The sequence below is a fragment of the Mesocricetus auratus genome, unplaced genomic scaffold (genome assembly GCF_017639785.1).
Source record: "Mesocricetus auratus isolate SY011 unplaced genomic scaffold, BCM_Maur_2.0 Super-Scaffold_6730, whole genome shotgun sequence".
Taxonomy (NCBI): Eukaryota; Metazoa; Chordata; class Mammalia; order Rodentia; family Cricetidae; genus Mesocricetus; species Mesocricetus auratus.
Genome location: NW_024429184.1, coordinates 6,132,384 through 6,158,366, shown reverse-complemented (window position 1 = coordinate 6,158,366; position 25,983 = coordinate 6,132,384). Strand labels below are relative to the sequence as shown.

General features: G+C 43.1%; 1 long non-coding RNA gene across 1 annotated transcript; it reads left to right on the top strand.

Annotated features, from left to right (window-relative positions):
- The first annotated feature begins 1,393 nt into the window (after positions 1-1,393).
- On the top strand, positions 1,394-22,676 carry LOC110342105. Its single transcript, XR_002384102.1, has 3 exons — positions 1,394-1,471; positions 2,134-2,218; positions 21,411-22,676. It is a non-coding gene; the product is annotated as an uncharacterized LOC110342105 (long non-coding RNA).
- The last annotated feature ends 3,307 nt before the right edge of the window (positions 22,677-25,983 follow it).

Genomic DNA, 25,983 nt, shown 5'->3' with positions numbered 1-25,983 from the left:
GTTTTGCATGCATATATGGTTATGTACCATGTATGTGTAGAGTTCACAGTGGTCACAAAAGGCATTGCATTCTTTGGAATTAAAGTTACAGAGAGTTATTAACTACCATGTGGGTGCTGAGAACTGAACCAGGGTCCTGTGTGAGAGCAACGAGAACTCTGAAGTGCTGAGCCATCTGCCCATCCCCCAGAATCCTTATTTTTAAAGCAAAGGGGACTCTGGACAGATGAATCTGATACTGAAACCCAGCTCAAAGATTCTATGGTTTCCTTCAGTTGGGAAGATTATTTTAAGTATCTAGGAAGGTAAAGACTTTTTTCCAAGTTAGTTTCTCTGTGCAGTCCTGGCTATCTTAGAACTCACTCTGTAGACCAGGCTGGCCTCAAGCTCAGAGATCCACCTGTCTCTGCCTCCCAAGTGCTGGGATTAAAGGCGCGTATGTCACCCCTGCCTGGTAGGAAGCTGAAGATAGCACCAGAATGCCTAAACTTGCTGAGTGTGGTGGCCCATGCCTTAGACCCAGAACTTGGGAGGTTGAGTCAGGAAGATTGTCATGGGTTTGAGGACAGCCTGAACTACTTGGCGAATAGTAAGACAGTATGGTTTCAAAGTGAAGTCTAGGTTTTTCAATTACAATTCCACAAATCATCTAAGTTCATCTTTGCCTTTTTAAAAAAAAAGTTGAAGATACTCTAGATTTTATTACTATTTGTAACCAAACCCAGGGAGTGTCTGATGTCAGTGGTGATGAGACCGCAGCTGCCTTTCCTCAAGTAGAAGCAGACCAGGTCTCCACTGTTCTCAGGGAACTCTGTTCTCAGGGAACTGGATTGTGAGCTCTTCTCTTCACTTCCCTCCCAGCTCAGCAGCGATGCTGTCAAGACACCGTTTCACCACTGTAAGGTCACTGGGATAAATGGGAAGGTTGGCAGATTGCCTGAAAATGAGTTTGGCCTGAAAGTTTCTTGCCCAAGAAATGGAAAGAAGCCTGCTGGGACAGCCAAGGGGAGACAGAAGAGAGAGCGGCCTCTTTTGAAAGAGCTGCAGCCCTGGAAAGGTGGCTAATGGCTGGAGAGGGCTCGTGATGATAACTCACAGCGGCCACTTGGATTTAATTATAGCAACATTTGCAGACAATAAGTGGGTCTTGAGTGAAGCCGGCCTGATGATGTGGCAGTGACAGAAGCTCATCTCGATCCCTGGCCAGAAGGATAGATGAGAGATGACTTGGAAATGTTTTCTCTAAAAATATACGGATGTGTCACCATCACCATGGTCAAATACTTATTAAGATTCCTGGAGTGAGGAGGACACCACTCTAAATTGTGGAGCGAGAAGTGGACTTGGACTTATGTAATGTGACTTCGCTTCTGAAATTCCTATTTATTCACAGGGATGCGTTTTCAAATTGATGACCTCTGTCCCTAGACGTCAGGAAAATTAGTAATTTTGAGGCTGGAGATTTGTTGAGGTATGTTCTATTTTTAAAAGCATTCTATGCTTAAGGGGGGGGAGAAGCTTCTGTTGTTTACATATAATGAGAAGAAGATAAGATCCCTGACATCTACGTGCTCTCAATAAAAGGACTCATTAGAACAGTAGAAAAATTTAAGGATTCTTTATAATAAACTGTCAGTAGAATTCTAGGAGAAAAAAAGAGTCTTAGCGGCAAACATTTTCCCCCCTGGCTCTGTCTTTACTGAATGTCTTTCCTGTGTCAGCATTATCCTTGGCGCTCTGTGGGTAGGTCAACTCTCTGAGGTGTGTTTTACAAAACCTATTTTAAAGGGAGGAACCTGAGGTCAGACAGATTAAACAACTAGCTATAAAAATTAATACTCCTTAATAAGTCTGTGCTCTCAAAATTGTTGATTTTCAAGGCTGTAAAACATTCACCTTGTTTTGCCGCTGATGAAGTGTGGTAAATGGAAACAGCAAAAGGAATCCGTGTTCCTCACTCCCAAGTTGCAGTGGCTTGGAGGAGGTGTTTCCCACAGTCTTGACCTCCACCCAGTTGGTGGCACTGTCTGGGGAGACTTCGGAGGTGTGAAGCAGGGGTCTGGCTTTGAGACTCAAAAGGCTTGCATCATTTTAGAGTTCTCTCTCTCTCTGCTTTCTCCTTGGGTTTCGGAGATGTGAGACCTCAGCTGTTTCTGCCTGATGACTGCAGCCTGCCGCCCTGATTCCCTGCTGTGACGGACTCTTACCTTCTGGAACTGTAAGCCCAAGTAAACCCTTTGTTCTAAAAGTTGCCTTAGTCATGGCAACGAATAAGTTAAAAGGTGTGGAACCAGAATTTAAACTTGTCTGATTCCAGGGGCTCACTTCCCAAGTTCCCTTTCTTCTCCTCTCCTACCCCCATTCCCTCCCCTCCCTCCCCTCCCCTCTGAGAATGGGACCCCAGAGTCCCTCAGTGCCTGCGACGGTCTGAGAATGGGACTCACTGGTATGTGGTTTTAGCATCTTGCACCCAGCTAGCATTGCAAGAGTACCAGCTGCTGCTGATTGCGTTTAATCCATTCAAATGAACTAATTTTTTAAAAATGAAAATAAGGTGTTTTGCTTCTATGTACAATGAAGTAGCACATTCCAAAAGGATTCTCCTAAAAAGATTCTGATTATGTCTGGTTTCTATCTAATATTCATGACCCTCAAATGATTAGTTGCTTTGGTTGAATGATTATTTTTCAGACTTGTAAATGATCTCAGTCCCAGTCCCAGTTAGGAGTTTACTGCTCACATGTGATGGCTTAAAGAAACAAGCGGGGGCTTAGATCTCGACTCTATGTGTCAGCAGCTAGGGCCAGATTCAGATGGCTGGTTAGTGGCGGGCTATTGGCTGGAGAGGCAGGGTCAGTCATATGACTTTCTCCACCCAACAGAATAACATGGGCTTGTTCAAATCATGGCTGGACTGGATGCCATGAGAGAGAGGAACTGCTCAAATTATCCTGAGGCTTGAAACTGGCCTTTTTAAAAAAACAACTTTAAATTGGAAACAAGTTTGTTTTGCATGTCAATCCCAGTTTCCCTCCCCCCCCCCAACCCGGCCCCTATCCCATCCCCTTTCTGCTCCACAGGGAGGGTGAGGCCTTCCATGAGGGATCTTCAAAGCTGTCATATCATTTGGAGCAGGGCCTAGACCCTCCCCTGTGTCTACGCTTAGAGAGTATCCCTCTGTGTGGAATGGGCTCCCAAAGTCCATTTGTATAATAGGGATAAATACTGTTCCACTACCAGAGGACCCATAGACTGCCCAGGTCTCCTAACTGACATTCATGTTCAGGGGGTCTGGGTTGGTCCTATGCTGGTTCCCCAGCTATTAGTCTGGGGTCCATGAGCTCGCCCTTGTTCAGGTCAGCTGTTTCTGTGGGTTTCTTCAGCCTTGTCTTGACCCCTTTCCTGCCACACTGCCAGAGAAGATAGGAAACAAGGACGACCCTAAGAGTCACATACATGTCCCCTGGAGAAGGGGAAAGGGACAAGGTCTTCTGAGCTAATTGGGGACAAAGGCTGTGAATAATTTAAAGAACTCCCTCAAGTCTTTATTTCTGTCACTTGTCCTATAGAGCCCCTGGTCTCTGACCATCTTTTTGAAAATGTTTAGAAATGGCCTTACATGGTTGGTGACGTGCAATCTTACATGTCACAGGTGAACTCATTACTAAGATTGCTTCTGGGAAGAATGTAGCAATTTCTACTCTCAGGATGCAGGAGACTGGTCATAGCACTAAGTCACTTTTTATTGTGACAAAGTACATGTTCAAAGAGGAAGAGGTCTGTTGGTCCATGGTTTCAAGGGTTTCAGACCTCAGTCGCTCAAGTCTACCGTGTCTTAGCCCGGGCATGCCGAGGTAGTGCAGCATGGAGGGTCACAGGGGACCAAGGCAGCTGTCATACCCCATGGTAGGCTGGTGGCGGAAGGACTGAGAGAGGAAGGGGCCAGGGACAGGTATGCCCTTGTAAGGCACACCAAAGTGACCCATTTATGCCAACCGGGCACTACCTCCTGCGTCCTGTCACCTCCAGGACCACGAAACTATGAATCCGTCAGCAGACTCGCTCCCTGATGAGGTCAGAGTCCTCGCCGTCACATCACCTTCTTAGTGCCTGGATCTACTACTGCCAGCTGAGACCACGCCTTCTGCGCGGGAGCCCAGGGAGGCATTTCAGACCAACACTCACTGTAGTCGGGAGTGTAGTGATTAAACATTAAGTCTGCTCCCCCAGCTCATAAATCCAGGATAGCTATGGACCAGACAATCGGGCACAGGCGTATTTTGCGAAGTACCTGACCCCTTCTCCTCACAACTGTTGAAGTCAACAAAGTCAAGGAAAACCCGAGAAACTGTCAGCCAAGAGGGGTCCAAAGAGACAGAGTGACGAAATGTAACCAGGCGTCCCAGAAGTGAAGACAGAGGAAGAAAAAAAGACACCGTGTTTAAGGAGGGAATGTGGGGAGGAGGCCTGGGGGAGTGCTCCCTGGGATGTGTGAAGCCCTGCACCGGATCTCCAGCACTGGAGAAGGGCGGGAGAGGCATCTGAGGCAAGCATGGATTTATGCCTGATGTACTCATATTGGCAAGCCCATTGGATCAACTTTATGCCAACGGAAAAGTGCCGACCACAGAGAGGAAGCTGGGTGTGGGCTGTATTTTCTGTAAACGCAAAGCGATTCTGAAAAGTTTACGGGCAAGTGAACAAGGCACACGGACAACTGGGACCAGCAGTCACTGAAGTGAATAGATAGGGAAACGCGTTTAAAAAACTTCTCCAAGTGCAAGCCTCTTTTTACCTAACCATGTGGGTCACGTGTGGCGTCTACGGCTTCCCAGAAAGAGCCAGGACCACAGATGGAGCTACTGAAGAGGCCTGCGTATTAACACACATGGCGTGTTCTGTTGGACTGAACGGATAGCGGCCGAAAGCGCAGACGCTGGACCCGGAGTGTTCGCTGCCAGCCCTTCTGCCACCGGTTTTCCTACGGGTGAGTTACCTCACCGGTCTGTGCCTGGGTTCTTCAGTCTGTGAAGCGGTGATGAGACAGACTGGCCGTTTTGAGAATGGAATGCGTTCCTATGTGTGCAGCCACTGGAACCGCACTAAGCATCTAGAGCTATAAATGTGCTTTTCAATAGGTCACGAGGAGAAAGAAGACGGCTACCTCCTTTTGTGTGTGTGCGTGTGTGCGTGTACGTGTGTGTGGCACAAGCGAGCGTCTGTGCACTGTGTGTGCTGAAGCCAGAGGCAATGCCATATGACTTCTTCAATCACCCTGGACCTCATTTTTGAGACAGTGTCTCCTGCTGAGCCAGGAGTGTACCTTTTGGCTAGGCTGGCTGGTTGGCAACTCCAGGGATCTTTCCATTTCCTCCCCAGATTCTGGTGCTGCAGGGATGTGCCCCTGTGGTAAGCTTTTTAAATGTGAGTGCTTGGGATTTGAACTCAGGTCCTCATACATGGGCAACCAAGCCCTCTCCCAATCCCTAAATTATAGTTACTTTTAAGGTTTATATTTCTTTTAAGTTAACTGGCCTTTTCCTTTCTATCCTTTTGCTATTAGATTTTTTTGCTATGTTTCGTTTCTAACTTCTTTTGCTAAATGCCTTCTTGTTTTAGCTACAGTTATTTTGTTTAACACAAATTTCAAGGCTGTGAATTTGGCTCTAATTATAGATTTGGCTGCATTACATAAGTTTTATTTATGCAATAAGCACATTGTCCACATTTCATAACTATGGTGTAATTACAGTTTGGATTTTCCACTGACAATTAACATAAAATGGGATTTTAATAATTAAAAATGCTTATTTTTCTTTATCTTTTAAAATAAACATTTTGGGGGCTGAGAAAATGTCTCCATGGAAAAAAATGCTTGCTGTGAATGCATGGCGACCCGGGTTCAGATCCCCAGCATCCATGGGAAAAGCCGGGCATGCCAGTGAGTGCCTGAGGTCCCCATATTAGTTCATGGAAGCAGGAGGAGTCCAGGGACTTGCTGGCTGGCTAGTCTATCCAATCTATGAACTGCAATGTTAGTAATTAGACCCTTTATCAGAAAATAAGGTAAGAATGGTTGAGGAAGATACCGAGCACATATGTACCTGTACACAAGCACGGACACACATACTTAAAACACATATGCATGCAGACACACACACACACACACGCACTTTTTACTCATTTTTAGTTTCATCTGCTGTAGTCAGACACTGTGGCAAACTACTAATGATAAGGAGATTCATTTGGTTTTTCATCATCAGCAACTTTTATGTGATAATTTAAGTATAAAAAGGAAATTTGTAGGGCTTGCAAAACATTAAATATCACAGTGGCATTTTTTCATACTAGGAGTCCCTCCTCAAGGCTTTGTCCTATTTTGTGTCTTACCTTGCTGCCTGCTGCCTTTCTGTCTGTTGTGTTTTTATGCATCTGGAAGTCTCTCTATGCCCCTCTGTGATTATTTCATTTCTTGACTCATGAATTGGCTCTACACCATGGAACGTGAAAATTCTCCCTTTTACATTATATTTGTCCTTTTCCCAGTTTTAAAGTTTCCTTAAACTAATTGTGTGTGTGTGTGTGTGTGTGTGTGTGTATGTGCGTGCGCGCGTGTGCACATGTGCAGGTGTCCACAGAAGTCAGGATAGGGCATCAAGTGGTCCTGTATTTGAGTTACAGGCAGGTATAAGTTGTCCTAATTGGGCTCTAGGAACCAACTCTAGTCTTATGCTAGAGCAACGAGGGTTCTCAACTGCTGATCCATCTCTCTAGCCTCTGTCCCCTTAAAACATTAACTTCCCATGACTGACTAGATATTTCTTTTTTGCTATATCTATATTAGTTTCTCTATGTTCCCAATAATTCTACTTTTATTCGTATTCTTCCATAATCCAATGGTAAATTGATGCAGTATTATTTTTATGTTTTTCTAATCTGAGGTGATGAACCTGTTCTTGCGGCTCTTGACCTTTGTTTTTAGCTATGTTGATTTTTTTATATTACTAATCTGCTACATACATTGTAAAACTTAGTGATATAAATCAACAATTTCCATCATATTGCATATTTTTTCTTAAATCCTAGGGCTTTAAAAATTTTAATGCTCTCATCTCTATTCTTCTGTCCTTTTTAAAAAAAATTTGACCAAAATTAAAAGAAAACAAACAAAAAACCAACTTTCAATTCTTTTCTCCCTAACAGTGTTGTTTACCTACTGTTTGGGAATTTATTATACAGCCTGGAGAGTTGGCTCAGTTTTTGAGGGTGTGTACTGTTTCTACAGAGAACCCGGTGGGTTCACTTCCGAGCACGCACACTGGGTAGCTCAGAAGTGTCTGTACTTAAGCTCCAAGACATTCAATACCTATGGTCTTCATGGGCACTCACAGTTACAAGCACATGCATACACACAGACACATATACATCCACAAAATTAAAATTAAAAATGATTTATTACAGCAAAGAAGTCTGTGTTAGTATTATCTATCATTTATTTTTGTGTTTATCTTCTTTATGCTTTCCTGAGTTCTAAGTTTTTACTATATGGCTGTGAATTCTTCGTGTTTCTAATAATTGCAATTTTATTTGTATTCTTCCATAACCCAATGGCAAGGCAACACTATATTATTTTTCCATGTTGCTAACTCAGTACAACGAGCGTGTCCCTGTGGCTCTTACCTCTCCTTGAGCCTAGATGGGTTTTAGCACAGCCATATTTCACGTTTGTATTTATTTGTAGGAAATTCTGTTTCTTGGGCAATTGTTGTGCTTATCCTGAGTGTTGTGTTTTACTGACTTCATGTAAAGTTCATTAGTTCTCTGCTATATGAGCATCTGAGTCTTTGTTCTAAGTGAATCCTTGATCAGCTAGAGTCTAACTTCTGATGTGTTTCTGGAGAGTGTACATGATTTCTATGCTTTGTAAGACCTTTCATTTTCAGAGTCTCCTGGGTTCCTAGACTGAGACATTGCTTTAGTCATTGTTATGCATCTATACATATAGATACACACACACACACATACACACACACACATATATATGTATATATATATTCAGTCACTGTGTGCAATTATTGTTTTGTGACATTAAATGCATCTTTACTTGTGAGATTTGGCTCATGTAGCTATGAATGCCAAGAAGTCCCCATCTGTGGTGTACAAGCTAGGAAGTGCTGTAACTCAGTCTGGATACCCAAGAGCTAGAGGCTGTTGTAAAAAAGACAGGAGAAAGTATTTGTCGCAGGCCTAGGAATGAAATGTAGACAATCCTGTTGATGGTTTGCATTTTTTTGGAGACAATATATTACAGGAACACCGAGTCATAAAATCAGACAGGGCAGCGTGTAGACATTACCAGTTGATCTCAGAGACATTTAGACTAAAGTTAGCCTCATAAGCAAAATAGGGATAATAGTTTCCATCTTAGAGGGTTGTTGTAGTAGCAAAACCACGTAGACTGTGTGAAGGCCTGGGCTGCAGATGCTCACCAATACAGTGGAGCCAGGCTGATGTACAGCATTTAGGTATACATTTTCCTTACTGTCAGAGTTGGACAGGTACAAATGGTTTGAATTTGGATGTGTGATTGGACAACCTTTTGCCTGTGTTCAATTTGGGCACTCACTTATATTCTTTTGTAAACTGCCCGTACAAGTCTTTTTTGTCCATAATTCAACTCTATCTTTTTTTTTTTTTGCTGTTATAATGGTTCTTTGTGTGTTTTAAAAGTTGGGCCTTTGTCAGCAAATATCTTCCCCATTATACCACTAATCAATTTCAATAGCCACACCCCTCTTTTTGAGACAGTCTTGTGTAGCCCAGGCTGGCCTTGCTGTGTAGCCAAGGATGACCTTGAGCTTTTTATTATTGAATTTCTGCCTCCCGAGTGCTGAAGCAGGCATGGGCCCCACGACGTCTGGCCTACGTGGTGCTGGGCATCGAACCTACGAAGGCATTTTGCGTGTTAGGCAAGTGCACTGGGCTGCATCCTAGCCATCTCTTGACTTTTTGTCCATGTCTTTTTTAATAACCAAAGTTTTGAACTTTGATTAGGTGCACATGGTGGCTGAAACTGTCAACATGGCAGAACCTAGAATTCCTGTGAAGAGAATCTAGACGGAGTGTCTCATGGGTGTGTCTTTAGGGACTGTCCTGTTAATTGATGTAGGAAGACCTAGTCTGCTGTGGGTGGCATCATTCCCTAGGTAGGAGGATCCTGGACAGAGTAAGAGAGGAGAAAGCCAGTTGAGAGGAAGCAAATGAGGGTGTGTTAGTGCCCCCTTTGCTCTGGCTATGGTGTGACCAGCTGTCTAAACCTGCTGCTGTCTTCCCCTCTGTGCTATGGTATGTAACTGGGCTTGTAAGCAGAAGGGAACCCTTTCTTTCCCAATCTGCTGTTGCCAGGATATTTTGTCACGGCAGTAGGAATGAAACTAGGACAGTATGATTTATCAGCATCTTTGAATGGTTTGAGGTTTCGTGTCATGTCTAAGAGACTGTCTAGTTACTATCTTCGAGTGCCTTGTCGCTGCCTATCCATCTTTTTTTATATCACGTTAAAGTCTGTAGATAATTTTCGTGGCTTTTTGTTCATGCTGCAAGGCAAGTGTCAGCGGTCTACTTATGGATATTTAATTGTTCCCATGCTACCTGGTAAGTAGACTTTGTTGTATTCTTAGATTGTCTTGGCACTTCTCCGGAAGATTAGTTGAACATGGATATGTGGGCCAAGTTCATGAGTCCCTATTCTTTTTCTTTTCCATTTTTCTGTATCGATCTACATATCTATCTTTTTTCATTGTCATATTGTTCCAGTTGCTGTTTTTAGAATGAATGTCTTGAAATCAGGGAGGTACATATGCAACATTTTTCTTTTGCAAATATGTGAGGTGCATTCTTTCTGCCAGCTGGGTCCCAGAGCCACGTCAGTCCCAAATGAACACGTAGGATGCTATATTAGTTATGAAGCTGTTGGCCATTTGCTATGGTTTCTTAATGGCTGGCTCTGACTTAATTATTAACCCATAATTACTAATATATATTTTTATAAGGTCTTGTCTTACTGAGGATGCAGCCTCATGCATCCTCTCTTCCCGGGATCTCCTCTTGACTACATTTCCCAGAATCCTCCTCGACTCCTAGTCCCACCTATCTTGTTTCCCTGTTGGCCAACAGTGCTTTATTTATCAACCAATAAGACAACATATGCACAGAAGGACTTCCCCCATCACAAATATGTGTGTGCATGTAGTTCTAAGTTCTGATCTTATGTAAAATTTGTAGTTAACTTACATTTTTCTATAAAGATCCACTAGTTTTGTTTCATTTTGATAAGGAATCTTTTTAGGTAGCTCAAGCTTGCCTGGAAGTCTTGATTCTCCTGTCTCAGCTTCCCGAATGCTGAGGTTAACGGACTGTGCCATCATACCTGGCTGTGCTGAAACTGTTGTTGACCTGTGGTGAAACGACAGATAACATTTGGAGACAGACATCCTAGTCTCATCGGCCCTTCAAACTGAAGAACATAGCGTGTCTCTTCATTTATTTAGACAATTTGCTAATTTGTCACTGGAGTAGTCTGTCCTTTTTGAAGTAACTTTTATTTTTAATTTCATTTTTCTTGATGTTGACTTCAAGGTTTAATAAGACATTTAAAAAGTAATTTTGCTGATGAATTCATATTTCCCTTTAAGCACAAAGCACTCACTCTTACAAATCCTTAAGGCTAAGCTTCATTAGTGGAGAGCACCAGGCTTCCCATTCCAGAAACTGCTACATGAATCTCACGTGAGTTGGAGGGATAGCAAACATCTCTAAATCATGAAAATACGATTTCCCAACTTTAAAAGGTTTAATTCAATAGCCTGAGATCTTGCTGAATCCCCCCCCCCATTAATTCCAGTGGTCTCTGCACCCTCTTAAGGTTATCTAGGCAAACAGCCATGCTACCTGCAGGCATGGGTTCCCTCCCTCCTTTGTGGCTTCCATGCCCTTTGATCCCTCTTCACCGACAGTAGCTGTTGGTGGCAGCGGCTCTGAGTGGAAACGGAGGGAGTCCAGGGTGTGGCTTTCGGGTCTTGAGGGCCAGTGCTCATGCTTTCGTAGGAGGCATGACCTCAGTTGCCTGTTTCCTTCATACATAAATTTTGCCACACAGCGGAAAGTTCCTTCTGCTTGCTGACAGGTTTTCACGAGTGGGCTGGGGTTTTGACATTTTGCCCCCCCTCTTTAGCCTACTAATACGGTGAGCTGCATTGTCCTGCCTTCCTTCCTCCCTTCTATTTTATTATTTTTATTTTTACCTTTCTTTTTTCCCCCCCTGAGATGTGGGTTTTCTGTGTTGTCTATGCTGAATTTGAACTCCTGGGTTTAAGTAATTATCCCACCTTAAGCCTCCTGTGTCATTTCTTTTTAAATTGTCACCCAACCCTGAATGGCACGGTGTGTTAGTTGTCAGGTCATGGCTGAGATGAAACACATGACAAGAAGCAGTTTAATGGAGGTCTCAGTCTGGGAGTTCAGTCCAACCTGGGGAGGAAGGTGTGGTGACCACAGGGCCCCTTTGCTGGATGATCCAAGAGTGAATCTGTTTGCTTGCCTCTGGGAGGATCAGGGAACAAGGACAAGCAGGAGATAGGACTCCGCTATAAACCTCAAGGTGGGTCCCCTAGTGACCCCCTTCCTCTAGTGAGGCATCACGCAGGCAGGCCCAACTCAAAGCCTTCAAGCTGCAGAGATCCCCTTCTGCTCATTCTTTGGAGTTTCCGCTTCTTACTCTCTTTGCCTTTCGGGATCTTTATTATCAGTGTCATTGACATAATTAGACAGGAATTTGGTTTTGGTTGTAGTTGTGAACCTTAGGATGTATCTAAGTTCCATTCCATGGGGACTCAGAATTGAAAGTTTCTGAACACATTGAGACCTTCTTGCCTTTAATATCCTCCATTTGCAACAGCATCAGCAACAATATTAAAATTGTTTCTATGAGAGGATTTCCAGACCCCTTTGAGTACATCAATGAGTTTTGACATAGTGCTGGGAAATAGTCATTTTTCAAAAAGGTACCCTTCCCCCCACCCCCATAATGTTTGCTATGCTCTGGCTACTCTTATTTACCTTAAGTAAGGCGTGGAGAAGACTCATGCCTGAGGTTGCCTTTAAAACACTGGTGTTTGTGAGACTAAATGAAAGAGAAGAATATCTATGTCTGTTGACTTGGTATTTCTGTCCTTTGGTCTTCCATTGAAGATTTGATTTCTCTTTGGCATCCAGTCTAGCTACTCACCTGGCATCAGAACCAATCTTCCTCTTTCTTTACAGCCTGGATGTTTGCCTGCTTTCTCCTAAGGACCAGTAATGAAAATGCCTTGCTATGCATGCTTTTCAATATGCTGAGGTACTGCCCCATCAGCAAGAGTATTTGGTGATGTGTTTAATTCTGATGAATTACAAGCACACATGGGGGAAGGCAGGAATGGATGAGCTGGTAAGTTACCTCAGTTTCCCCAAAGATTTGGAATCAGTTGTGAAGAGACAGACTTTGCTGCTACCTTTGTGACATTCTTGAGTGTCAGAAGAGCCTTTTGTGCATTTTTCACATCAGGATAATATCCTTTCGTTCACATGCTGTCTTTTACTACTAAAAAATCAAGATCCATTCCTCTGGAAGACTGGGGAGCATTCATTCTGAAAACTCTTTGGTGCCTTTCATTGTCTGGTACATTCCATTTGTTTCTTGGGGTCTTATGATGGTTAACGTTGGCTATCAACTTGATGACAGTGACATTAACTAAGAGATGTGCCTCTAGGCAGTGTATGAGGAGTTTCCAGGAAGGACTGACTAAGGGAGGAAAGCCTTCCCTTAGAGTGCAGGCCCAGATAGAAAGATCTACAGAGAAAGGGTTCAGTTCCCTTTGCCTGCCTTCGGTCCTGGCTGCTGAATGCATCTATTCCCCTTTCTTCCATTTCATGTACTGTTATCCTCTGGATCATGGGTATTCTTATGACCAAAAGAACACTTGCAACAGAACAGATGCACTCATCAGCAAGGAGAGGAAGCAGCAGGAGCTTGGCCCTGGTCCCACAGTTACAGGAACACAGTTAAAACTCCAACCTGGCTTTCTATCATTGGCACTTTGTGATCCTTTAGTTCCCTTTGCTAAAGTTAGCAACCCAAGTCCTGGAGAACGGAACGGGGACGAAGGGAGACTCTGTGTGTAGCTGGATGGCATGAGGGATTTCCCTTGTAGAAACTGGTGTGAAAGGCTAAGAGACGTCTGTTTGGCTAAGGGATGACATCTCTGGCTAAAAAGCTGTAGGTGGCACCGGTAGCATGACAAACAAGCCAGGGGCATTTCTGTCCTTTGCACCTTAATCTCGGCCTTGATTATTGAAGACTAACTATACAAAGCAGCTCTTTTACATGTCCAGATCTACTGTACCTGGTAGTATAGTCAATGATGTTTTTAGAATTGACAGCAGTCTGGCCCAGCTGCATGCAATATTCCCATCTCCCCAACTTCTCTGGAAAGTATGCTTGCTGCTTTGTTTGGTTTTGTTGTGAGAGAACATCATGAGATGGGCATATAGCATGTATGAATATCCAGATCATATTCATCCAGCGCTGAAAGGCTACAGGCATTAGAAAACATTTAATACTTTAAAAATGCAAGTTCTTCCCTGAAAATGAGCTAGTGACAAAAGCATGGGCCGTCTATGGACTGAATCATGTTGAAAGGTAGCATGCTAACATTTCTGCCAATAACCAGGAAATTGTCAGCTTCTCTTTTTCTTATTTTCGTTCTTCTTTTTTGGCTTTCTTTTGTTTTTTTAGATTTTTTAAATTTAAATTAAAAACAAGGTTGCTTCACATGTCAATCCCATCTCCCTCTCCCTCCCTTCCTCTATCGCACCCCTAACAACCTCCAAAGCCCCTCACCCAATCCCCACTCCATTCCCCAGGGAGGGTGAGGCCCTCCATGAGGGATCTTCAGAGTCTGTCATTTCATTCAGGGCAGGGCCTAGGCCCACCCCCAAGAGTCCAGGCTGAGAGTGCATCCCTCATTGTGGGATGGGCACCCAAAGCCCATTTGTATTCCAGGGATAAATACTGACCTGCTTACTACCCAAGGCCTCCTCACTGACACCCACATTCAGGGGGTCTGGATCATGCCTAAGAGTGGAATTGCTGGGTCTTGTGGTAGACTGATTTCCATTTTCCTGAGGAATCTCCATACTGATTTCCAAAGTGGCTGTGCAAGTTCGCACTCCCACCAGCAGTGGAGGAGTGTTCCCCTTTCTCCACATCCTCTCAAGCATAAACTGTCCTTGGTGTTTTTGATTTTAGGCATTGTGACAGGAGTAAGATGGTATCTAAGAGTTGTTTTGAATTGCATTTCCCTAATGGCTAAGGATGTTGAGCACTTTCTTAAGTGTCTCTCAGCCATTTTAGTTTCCTCTATTGAGAATTCTCTATTTAGTTCTGTACCACACTTTTTAATTGGCTCCTTTGGTGTTTTGGAGACTTGCTTCTTGAGTTCTTTGTAGATTTTGGAGATCAGCCCTCTGTCAGATGTGGGGTTAGTGAATATCTTTTGCCATCCTGTGGGCTGTCTTTTTGTCTTACTGACTGTGTCCTTTGCCTTAGAGAAGCTTCTCAGTTTCAGGAGGTCCCATGTATTAATTGATCTCAGTGTCTGTGCTACTGGAGTTATGTTCAGGAAGCAGTCTCCTGTATAGATTCGTTCAAGGGTACCTCCCATTTTCTCTTCTAAGAGGTTCAGTGTGGCTGGATTTATGTTGAGATCTTTGATCTATTTGAACTTAAGGTTCGTGTATGGCAATAGGCATGGATTTATTAGCAGTCTTCTACCTGACAACATTCAATTATGCCAGCACGATTTGTTGAAGATGCTTTCTTTTTTACATTGTATAATTTTAGCTTTTTTGTTGTAGATCAGGTGTTCATACATGTTTGGGTTAATATTGGGGTGTTCAATTCGATTCCATTGGTCTACCTGTCTATTTTTGTGCCAATAACAAGCTGTTTTCAGGACTAAAGCTCTATAATAGAGCTTGAAGTCAGGGAAGGTGATGCCTTTAGAAGTTCTTTTTTTGTACAGGGTTGTTTTGGCTATCCTGGGTCTTTTGTTTTTCCATATAAAGTTGATTATTGTTCTTTCAAGGTCTGTGAAGAATTGTGCCGGTATTTTGATGGGGATTGCATTGAATCTGTAGATTGCTTTTGACAAGATTGCCATTTTTACTACATTGATCCTACCTATCCAAGAGCATGGGAGATCTTCCCATTTTCTGGTGTCTTCTTTAATTTTTTTCTTTAAAGACTCAAAGTTCTTGTGATACATGTCTTTCACTTGTTTGGTTAGTGTTCCCCCAAGGTATTTTATGTTGTTCGTGGCAATTGTAAAGGGTGATGTTTCTCTGATTTCTTTGCTTCTTTGTTAAGTTTCTGTCTGGTAGTCCTGTCTAGTGGTGAGAGTGGGGTGTTGTTGAAGTCTCGCACTATAAGTGTGTGAGGCTTTACATGTGATTTGAGTTTTAGTAATGTTTCTTTTATGAATGTCGATGCCTTTGTATTTCGCCATAGATGTTCAGAATTGAGACTTCATCTAGTGAGACAATCATGTGATTTTTCTTTTTCAGCTTGTTTATATGGTGGATTACATTGATGGATTTTCGTATGTTGAACCATCCCTGCATCCCTGGGATGAAACCTACTTGATCATGTTGGATGATTGTTTTGTTGTGTTCTTGGATCCTATTTGCCAGTATTTTTTAGAAATAATTTTTATTTATTTTTATTTTATGTGCATTGCTGTTCTGCCTGTATGTATGCCTGTATGAGGGTGTTGGGTCTCCTGGAACTAGAGTTATAAACAGTAGTAAGTTACCATGTGGATGCTGGGAATTGAATCTGGGTCATATGGGAAAACAGTCAGTGCTGTTAACCACTGAGCAATCTGTCCAGCCCCCTATTTGCCAGTATTTTATTGAGTATTTTTTCATCAATGTTCATGAGGGATATTGGTCTGAAGTTCTCTTTCTTAGTTGTGTCTTTTTGTGGCTTGGGAATCAAGGCTATTGAGGCCTCAGAGAAAGAGTTTGGCCAAGACCCTTCTGCTTCTATTGTGTGGAATACTTTGAGGAAAATTGGTATAAGCTGTTCTTTGAATTTCTGGTAGAATTCTGCACTGAAGCCATCTGGCCCTGGGCTTTTTTTTTGGTTGGGAGACTTTTGATGGCTGCTTCTATTTCCTTAGGTGTTATAGGTCCGTTTAAAGTACTTACTTGTTCTTGATTTAATTTTGGCAAGTGATATCTATCCAGAAAATTGTCCATTTCCTTTGAATTTTCAAATTTTGTGGAGTACAGGTTTTCAAAGAATGACCTGATGATTCTCTCATTTTCCTCAATGTCCGCTGTTATGTCCCCCTTTGCATTTCTGATTTTATTAATTTGCATGTTCACACTCTGCGGTTTGGTAAGTTTGGACAATGGTTTGTCTATCTTGTTGATTCTTCTCAAGAACCAACTCTTCCTTACATTGATTCTTTGTATTGTTTTTTCCTAGTTTCTACTTTATTGAGTTCATCCCTCAATTTGATTATTTCCTGCTGTCTACTCCTCAGGGGTGAGTTTGCTTCTTTGTGTTCTAGAGTTTTAGTTGTGCTGTTAATTCTCTAGTGTGCCTATTCTCTAGTTTCTTCATGTGGGCACTTAGTGCTATGAACTTTCCTCTTAGCACTGCTTTCAAAGTGTTCCATAAGTTTGGGTATGTTGTGTTTTCATTCTCATTGAATTCTTGGAAGTCTCTAATTTCTTTTTTTATTCTTCTTTGGCTCAGGAGTGGTGCAATTACGTATTATTCAACTTCCACGAATTTGTAGAGTCTCTGCAATTTGTGTTGTCGTTGAATTCTAACTTTAATGTATGGTAGTCTGATAAGATACATGGAGTTATTCCAATTTTTATGCTATTTTGCCAAGTATGTGGTCCATTTTTGAGAAGTTTCCATGTGGGGCTGAGAAGAAGGTATATTAATATCTTTTATATTTGGATGGAATGTTCTATAGATGTCTGTTAAACCCAATTGGATCATAACTTCTATTAGTTCCTTTGTGTCTTTGTTAAGTTTCTGTCTGGTGGTACTGTCTAGTGGTGACAGTGGGGTGTTGATGTCTCCCAGTATAAGTGTGTGAGGTTTTATGTGTGGTTTGAGTTTTAGTAATGTTTCTTTTATGAATATGGATGCCTTTGTATTTGGGCATAGATGTTCAAAATTGAGACTTCATCTAGGTGGATTTCTCCTGTGATGTGCATGAAATGACTTCCTTCATCTCTTTTGATTGATTTTATTTTAAAGTCTAATTTGTTAGATATTAGGATTGCTACCCCCACTTGTTTCTTGAGTCCATTTGATTGGAAAATCTTTTCCCAATCCTTAACTCTGAGGTAATGTCTGTCTTTGAAGCTGAGGTGTGTTTCTTGCATGCAGCAGAAGGATGGTTTCTGTCTTTGATTCCATTCTGTTTGCCTGTGCCTTTTAATAGGAGAGTTAAGACCATTAATATTGAGGAATAGTAATGACTATTGATTGCTCATTCTTGTTTGTTTAGGAACAGTTGGTGGTAATGGAATTGTATGCGGATTTCCACCCCTTTTTTCTTTTGGCTGTTGGTAAAGTGGGATTATCTTTTGCCTATGGTTTTCTGGTTAGAGTTAACTTCCTTGGGTTGGAGTTTTCCTTCCTGAACTTTCTGTAGGGCTGGATTAGTGGATACTTATTGTTTAAATCTGATTTTGTCATGGAATATCTTGTTTTCTTCATCTATATTGATTGAAAGCTTTGCTGGGTATAGTAGTCTAGACTGGCATCTGTGGTCTCTTAGTGTTGGCAGAATATCTATCCAGAACCTTCTGTCTTTCAGAGTTTCCATGGAGAAATCAGGTGTTATTCTGATAAGTTTGCCTTTATATGTTTCTTGACCTTTTTCCTTAGCTGCTCTTAATATTCTTTTGTTATTCTTAAATTTGGTGTCTTGAATATTATGTGGTGAGGGGATTTTTTTTGTTGTCTACTCTATTTGGTGTTGTGTAAACTTCTTATGCCTTCATTGGCATGTTTTTCTTTAGATTGTGAAAGTTTTCTTTTATGGTTTTGTTGAATATGTTTTCTGCCCCTTTGAGGTGGTTTTCTTCACCTTCTTCTATACCTATTATTCTTAGGTTTGGTCTTTTCACAGTGTCTCATATTTCCTGGATATTTTGTGTCAGGGATTTATTTGTTGGACTTAAGATTTTCTTTGGTCGATGAATCTATTTCTCCTAGTGTATCTTCAACACCTGAGATTCTCTCTTCTATCTCTTGTATTCTGTTGGTTATGCTTACATCTGTTGTACCTGACTATTCGCCCAGCTTTTCTATTTCCAGCATTCCTTCAGATTGCGTTTTTTTTTATTGTCTCCATTTCAGCTTTCAACCCTTGCACTGTTTGAATTGTTTCTTGCAATTTTTTCTTTATCTTTTCCTCCTTTTCTTTAAGTTTTTGATTTGTTTTCTTTTGTAACTCTTTAAGGGATTTTCACATATCCTCTTTGAGGGCCTCTATCATTTTCATGAAGTTGATTTTAAGGTTATTCCCTTCTGCTTCATTTACATTGGAATGTTTGAGTCTTGCTGGTGTAGAGTCTCTAGATTCTGGTGGTGTCATATTGGTTTTTCTGTTGCTGAGTGTGTTTTTGTTTTGTCTCCTTCCCATCACTTCTTTTAGTGGGTGCAGAAAGAGCCTCTTCCTGGCCTGGTGGGTAGGGGACCAGAGTTCCCTTTTGGTGGGTGCAAGCAAGTTCCATACTCTGGTAGTTCTTCTCTTCCTGATCCTAGTCCTGGTCTTGTGGGTGGAGGAGCACACTAGGATGCTGTGGCGCGTTGGCTCCAGCTGGTAGGGGAGACACAGTGGCAGTCCCTAGGCAGTGGAATGTGGGCCTGGAAACAGGCCCAGTTTACCTGGTCCCATGGGTGGAGAAGCAGACTAGGAAGCTGGGGTGTGTTGACCCCTGCTGGGAGGGGAGTCTCAATGGCAGTCCTTATTTTTTTCTTTTCCCAGGGTTTCTGCTTGAAATTCTGGGTAATGTGCATATTGATCTATGCATACTGACTGGGAGCTGCAGCCATCCTATGAATTGGTGGTTTCTCTCTTAGTACACAAATTTGAGGGGAATGCTGAGTTCACAGGAAGCTCCGTCTATGTGTAGGAGACAAGGGAGCAATACCATGAACAGACCACTAACAGAAGGCATTTTAGACTGTAGTAAGCATTATGTTCTGGCCTCTGTCTCACCAATGAACAGGAGTGGTGTCCATTCTGAGGTGTTAAAAGCTGCCTCACAGATATGTATCTGACTGACTTTGGGGACTCTGCTGAATGTATGTGCCGGCTCTTGAAAAGTCCTTGTCCATCTCTTTACCACCCAGCACTCCACTTTAGAAGGCTGAATCCTTGACAGCCATGTTCCTGGTTTACAGTTCTCCAATTTGCCTCTTCTTATTCATTCACCCATCCATCCATCCATCCATCCATCCATCTGTCCGTCTGTCCATCCTCTACTCCAAATGCACTGACTTACCTTGATTTAAATTAGTTTTACCTAGTTACTAGCCCCGTGCAAAGCATTAACATTTAACTCCAGCATTGTTCTGTGTCTCTTGATATGTATTTTATTGTTGCTTATTTATTTTCACATTTTACTTAGAAAGTGTTCTGCTATGTAGCCCAGGCTGGCTTGGTACCTTCTTTGTAGACCAGGCTAGTCTTCAACTCATAGAGATCTGCTTGCCTCTGCCTCCCCAGTGCTGAGATTAACGGCATGGGCCACTGTGTCTGGGCCTCTTGGGATGTATTAGTATGATTGAGAACCAGATGCTTGCATGGCTGTGCAGAAGGAAACTTAAAAGATGACCTGTAATATAAAGAAATCATTTTGATGGGCGTAAACGCCCTTAAGTGAATGTTCAGCAACGACGCCAGACACTTGCTCCAGAAAATCATAGTGATTACTCTTTACCCACTATGTGTTACTCCAGCACTGGGTTTCCGGGTTTCCCACAGCGTGCGGAGCTTTTTGCTGACTCTTTCCTCTGTGCGTCATACGAATACGACCATCTAAATGTGTGATGGATAATCCAATTAGAGAAGCAGAGCGTTTTCTCTCTGTACTACGTTGCTAAGTCAATAAACTGAGACGCATAGATCATGTGAGATAACAGGTGTACAACCTACAGAGTCAACAAGCGCCACAGAGAGGGCCACCAAGTGTGAGCAACTTCTCGTGAAAGGATGGCGCAGTTAACCGCCGCTCGCTGTTACTACAATGGCTGCAAAGCCGAGCTTTTACTCGATGCCAGGCAAATTTCGGTATCTGCTTTCATAAATAAAGCTTTATTGGAACACAGTCACACTCATTTGTTTAAATATCATCCGTGGACATTTTCTTGCTATAAAGGCAGAGCTGCCACAGGGACTGCATGGCTCATAATACTTAAGAGATTTATTACCGGATCATTTATAGAAAGCTAATTGCTTGTATATCAGATAAATTAGCTCTCAAGATATCCTTGGGTGGCTACAGTTGTCTTCCTTTTGCGGTGCTATAGCTTGTGTGTGAGATGTCTGACACAGGCTCGCATGTTTGAACGTTTGAACTCTAGCCGGTGCTTTTGGAGCTTCAGAGCGTGGCCTTGCTTGTACAGGGGAATTACTGGGAATGGGCTTTGAAAGAAACATCTGTTACTGGTTCTAGCTAAAGTGCTCTCCTTGATTCCTCAAAATGTGAACAGCAAGCTGGGCATGGTGGCACATGCCTTTAATTCCAGTACACAGGAGGCAGAGGCAGTGGATCTATGTAAGTTCGAGGCCAGTATGGTCTACAGAGCGAGTTCCAGGACAGCCAGAGCTACAAAGAGAAACCCTTTCTTGAAACAAAACAACAGCAATAACAAAAAACCTAAACCCCCAAAACTATCTTCGCCTTCCTGGATATTTACAACAATGGACGTGCAGGGTTTGAGTACTTGCCTCTGCCCGGTTTTGCCCTGCTGCCTCCTGCTTCTCTCTGTTGAGATGGGAATGCTTCCTTTACACCGCTGTGTACCGGACACATGTAACTGTTTAAATGAGAAGGATCCCCTTTAATATTTTTAAGTTTTCATTTGTTATTTATTTGTGTACGTCTGTGTATCTATATGTGCATGTACATGGACACAGACAGGTTAAATAATGACAAGGTTTCATAGTTTGGAGTGAATGTATAGCTAATCATATAGACTCAGGCATCAGAATGGCATTGTCTGTGCTTTTAATGCCCCCCCCAATACTGTTCCTCTTCTGTTGTAGGAAAAGATTATAGTCACCTTGCAAACAGAAAACGACTTGAAGTCACTTTGCATTGGGTCTCCCACCAGCTTCTCAGATTATGTCCAAACAGAAGGTAAATTTGGATGAAAAGAAGAAGTAGTTCCAAGGAACATCAGCCATGAAGCAAACTAGTATGGACTGGATGTTTGCATTCTCCCGTAGTTTACATGTTGCGATTCTGTCTCCTAAGTTGTTGACATCGAGAGTTAGGGGCATCAGGAGGCAATGTTATCGTGTGCTAGAGCCTTCTCATTAACATCACTAACGCACTTACTGAAAAGCACCGGGAAGCATACCTTCTCTTTCTTTCAGCTGTGTGAGTACACAAGTCTATGAGAGAGGAAGGGCGGGTCCACTAGACCCTGGGTCTGTGCCGTCATATGTTTGGAGCCTCTCAGTCTCTAGAAATGAGAGAATCATGTCTCTTCTTTGAGGTGGTGATTTGATAAGTAAGCCCCAACTTAAAACAAAAGTATCTGTCTATCCTCTGCCCTTTGGCTAGATATCCTGAAGTGAATGCTGCTAGGGTTCACACTGGGCTTTCCTTTTAAAAGGTGTGATGGCAAGATTTCTTCCCAGTGTCATGACCTCTTCTATGGGACATTAGCATCTTGAATTTCCAGAGGAAAACCATCCCTCCCACAGTCAACCACACAGGGTTTGTGGGATTCTAGTGTTGGCTCTGGATAGCTCATGAGGGAATCTTTCCCCTTAACCCGCTGTGACTGGTTCAGAGACAGGCACACGAGTTAATCTACTCCAACCGGAGTGAAGCTTACTGCCTGTGATGAAACTGCAGAAAGGCTTCTTTCATGGCGGCTGATCATGGGACGCAATGAGCTAAGGAACTCCGCAAACAGACCTGTCGCTCTTGGGCAGCTAACACGCTGACGTAAAGATTAAAGACGGAGTTACCCAGGTCTTAGCCCAGAGCCTGAAGAAAGATTGATTCCCCAAACTGTTGTTATATTTTGGACATAGATTATCCTCAAAAGACCTGATGCTTTTGTGGAAGACCTGTTGTCATCTGGTATACCTAGTCATCGAGTAATTTTTGTGTCATCAGGGCTCTGAACTAAACGATGGACTCAACTGTACCAGGATTTTTCTTTTAGGCCACCAACCAGCTCTGAAATCATGACACAGAGACTTCTCACTAGTTATGAATGCTCAGCTTAGCTTAGGCATGTTTCTGGCGAGCTCTTTTAACTAAAATTAACCTGTTTCTCTTTACCTACCTTTCGCCTTGGGACTTTTTACTTTTCTTTCCTTCTGTATATCTTACTATCACTGGTTCTTAAGTCTGTCTGTCTGTGTGTCTGACAGCTGCCTGGCTTCTTTTTCCAGGTGTACCCCTCTCTTTTTCCCTCATTCTCTCCTCCTCCTTCCCTTGTTCCTCTCCTGAGCCTAGATTTCTCCTCATATTTATTCTCTCTTCCTGCCAGCCCCGCCTATCCCTCTCCTGAGTAGCTTTTGGATGTTCAACTTTTTATAAGACCAGTCAGGTGCCTAACAGATGCAATACATCTTTACATAATTAAACACACATCCTCACATTGTTCAACAAAGGCAGCATAAACACATGTAACACATCTTTGCCCAGTTAAAACAATATTCCCCAACGCTCACTCATCCCTGGATGGGTTCTTAATGTGATGGCATTGTTGGACAGTGGAATAAAGTAAGAAGTAACCCCCTGTAGAGGAAGTAGGTCACGGGGTTTACTTGGGAGAGAGGTACTTCATCCCTCAATCACCCCCCCTGTACTTGGGAGAGAGGTATTTTATCCCTTGACCACCCCCCTCTACTTGGGAGAGAGGTACTTCATCCCTTGATCACCCCCCTGTACTTGGGAGAGAGGTATTTTATCCCTCGACCACCCCCCTGTACTTGGGAGAGAGGTACTTCATCCCTCGATCACCCCCCCTGTATTTGGGAGAGAGGTATTTCATCCCTCGATCCCTCCCCTGCTTCTCTACCTCCTGGCTGCCATGGGGTGAGTGGCTGTGCTACACCTTTCTGCCATGATGTTTAGGCACCTCAGACCTATGGTGATGGGCCTAAGTGATCATGAACTGAGGCTTTGGAAACAAAGAGCCAAAGTCAATCATTCCATTTTAAGAATTGTTTCTAAGACATGTTTGTCACGGGGAGAAATAACACAACTCTTTAGCGACACACATCAAAAGACCAATTTGCTTGCTTTATGTATTTTCTGTTGCGTCCTAGTTAGAAGCAGTTGTTCATGTAGTACAGAGACCTTGGAAGTTTCTGTGATAAGGCCTGGCCCTTCAAGAGGTACCTCTTTGTTCCTGCATACTGTTCCTGACTTGGGCTTCCTCAGCTGAAGAAAGGGCTCTGACTCTGTTTTTCTCGTAGGACTGTTGTGGAGATGAGACTGGACTCTCTATACTCACCATTGTACTTATGGATGGAGAAGGAGGATGCCCTGTTAGGCTGACATCTAGTAGGTCCTGGCCAACTCTACTTGGTCAGGGAGGTGGAGCAAAGCCCTCCAGAACTTTCTCAATTGCTTCCCTGCCAATTGTCTAGTGGTTGGAAGATGCATTTTTGTATTGGTTAATAGGTACTCTTTTCCTAAAGGAAAAGGGGTTTTCCAGAATATTCTTTGTGTCAGGATTGGAGAACACAGATGACTAAGGGGACTGTCATGTTGTCTCAGATATAGGCTAGATGACCATATGGTAGGGTTGGCTGAGGGGGTACATCTGAAATTGTGCTAGACTTTTATTTCTTGGTAGAAAATTTGGGGCAGTAGCACCGTGTTAGACTAGAGAGCAGATATCCCAGCCTTCAGTCCAGGTACCACTCTTCTCTTGCGCTTCTGGGAGCCTAGGTTTCCTCATCAGTATAATAGGAATTTAGTGCCTGTCCTGGCTGCTGCACACTGCAGGCATGGGGATAAAATGGAGTAACGTAGTGAAAATGCTTCCTATGGGCAGAAAACCCAGAAAAAATGCTGTATTTGCTAACATCCAGAAGCTGCCCATATTTTTAGCCTTGGTTCTTAGTCACTGAAATTCTTTGTACAAGAAATCCTTCCAGTGAGATGTCCCACAGGGCACGGCGACTTTCAAGCTACTGAAGATGTTAAGGATTCTGGATGTGTAGCTGCTTTCCAGGGAAAGCCCATGGGCCACCACCATCGGCATCACCATCATCTTTGAATCAGTATTTTCATCCCCGAGTCTTCACCAGTACTATTCATCAAACACCAGAGATGTACCAGGCAACAAAGTTGATGCACCACTAAAACCCTTCTGGAGCCTTGTGAGTTGTTAATCCCTTTTTGCACATGAGAGGACAAGCATTCAGAGAGGCTGAGTCTCCCAAGGCCTTGCAGCTGGCTGAGGTGTGCACCAGAAGCCAAGTCCTTCTTTTCACTGCAGCATTTTGGCCTCCACCAAGGGGAGCTTTGAGAACAAGACCTGGAAGTTCTGATCTCCTTCTACTGCTTGGGCAATTCAATACAAAAGGCTCCAGTCCAGCCTTTTCCCTTTTGTGTCTCGGTAAGTAATATTTCATCTCTCTCCCCTCGGATCCCACCCTCACGGCCAGATTCTGGAACGGTCTGCGTGTTTCTGGTCTATAGTTCAGCTTCTCTCCCCAGGCGTTTGAGAAAGGCATCCTCCACAAAAAGGGAAAAGACATTTTATTAAAGCAAGCATGCAGTCCTCAGCACTTTTACTTATCTTATTTATACACTGCAGTGCAGCTTTCTATGACCCAGTGATTATCATTTCCCAGAGCTATCATCATTTTAAAGCTACCTGTTTCATCCCGCTTCAGCAGATGGTAGTATGCTCGGAGTATTGTCAGGGCTTTAAAGGAAGCAAAACAAGCAAACAAAGGGATTATGGGCGCTGGGGTCAGCAAGGGGAAGAACTCCCTTGCCTTGCCTCCGGACCCGGTTGCCTTTCAACTGGAGCCCTCTAGTGAAAGGCAGCACCTAGAGGTTGCTAACTGGTGGGGAAATTTATTTAGGTGTGTTTTCTTTCCTTCTTCTTTCTCATCCCATCAAATGGTGGTATGAAATAGGTGGTGAGCACCCACTTGGTTCTTTCACCTGGTTTTCCCAACCGAATCTCTGTCTCCTATTCGTCGGCCATGCGTTTTGGGGGCACTCGTCCTCCCCGTGCAGGGTGTGGTTCCGGTATAAGCTGTGAGGCCCACAAATGCTCCTGTGCCCTTGGGTCAAGCATTTACTACTTCCCTAGATCTCAGTTTCTCCTTCAGTGAAACGAAAATAAACGTAAGGTCCCCTCTCAGAAACAAAAAAGGTCAGAGCTTGTAAATGTCTGTGTGGGCAGAAGTTTCTAATGTTGTGAGCAAGGCTTACCCAGTGGGGAGGAGTCCAAAGAGACCTCTTCACAGACTGACTACAGTCGGTGGCCTTCTCTGACTGCACGAAGACCAAGCTTGCTTTTTCTCTGTCTCAGGATCTCTGGTCCTAACTCCTTAGAGCACTGTTGGTCTCCTTGTATTATTTCTCCTTATAAGATAGTCCTCCTCACACTGTGAGATTTTAATG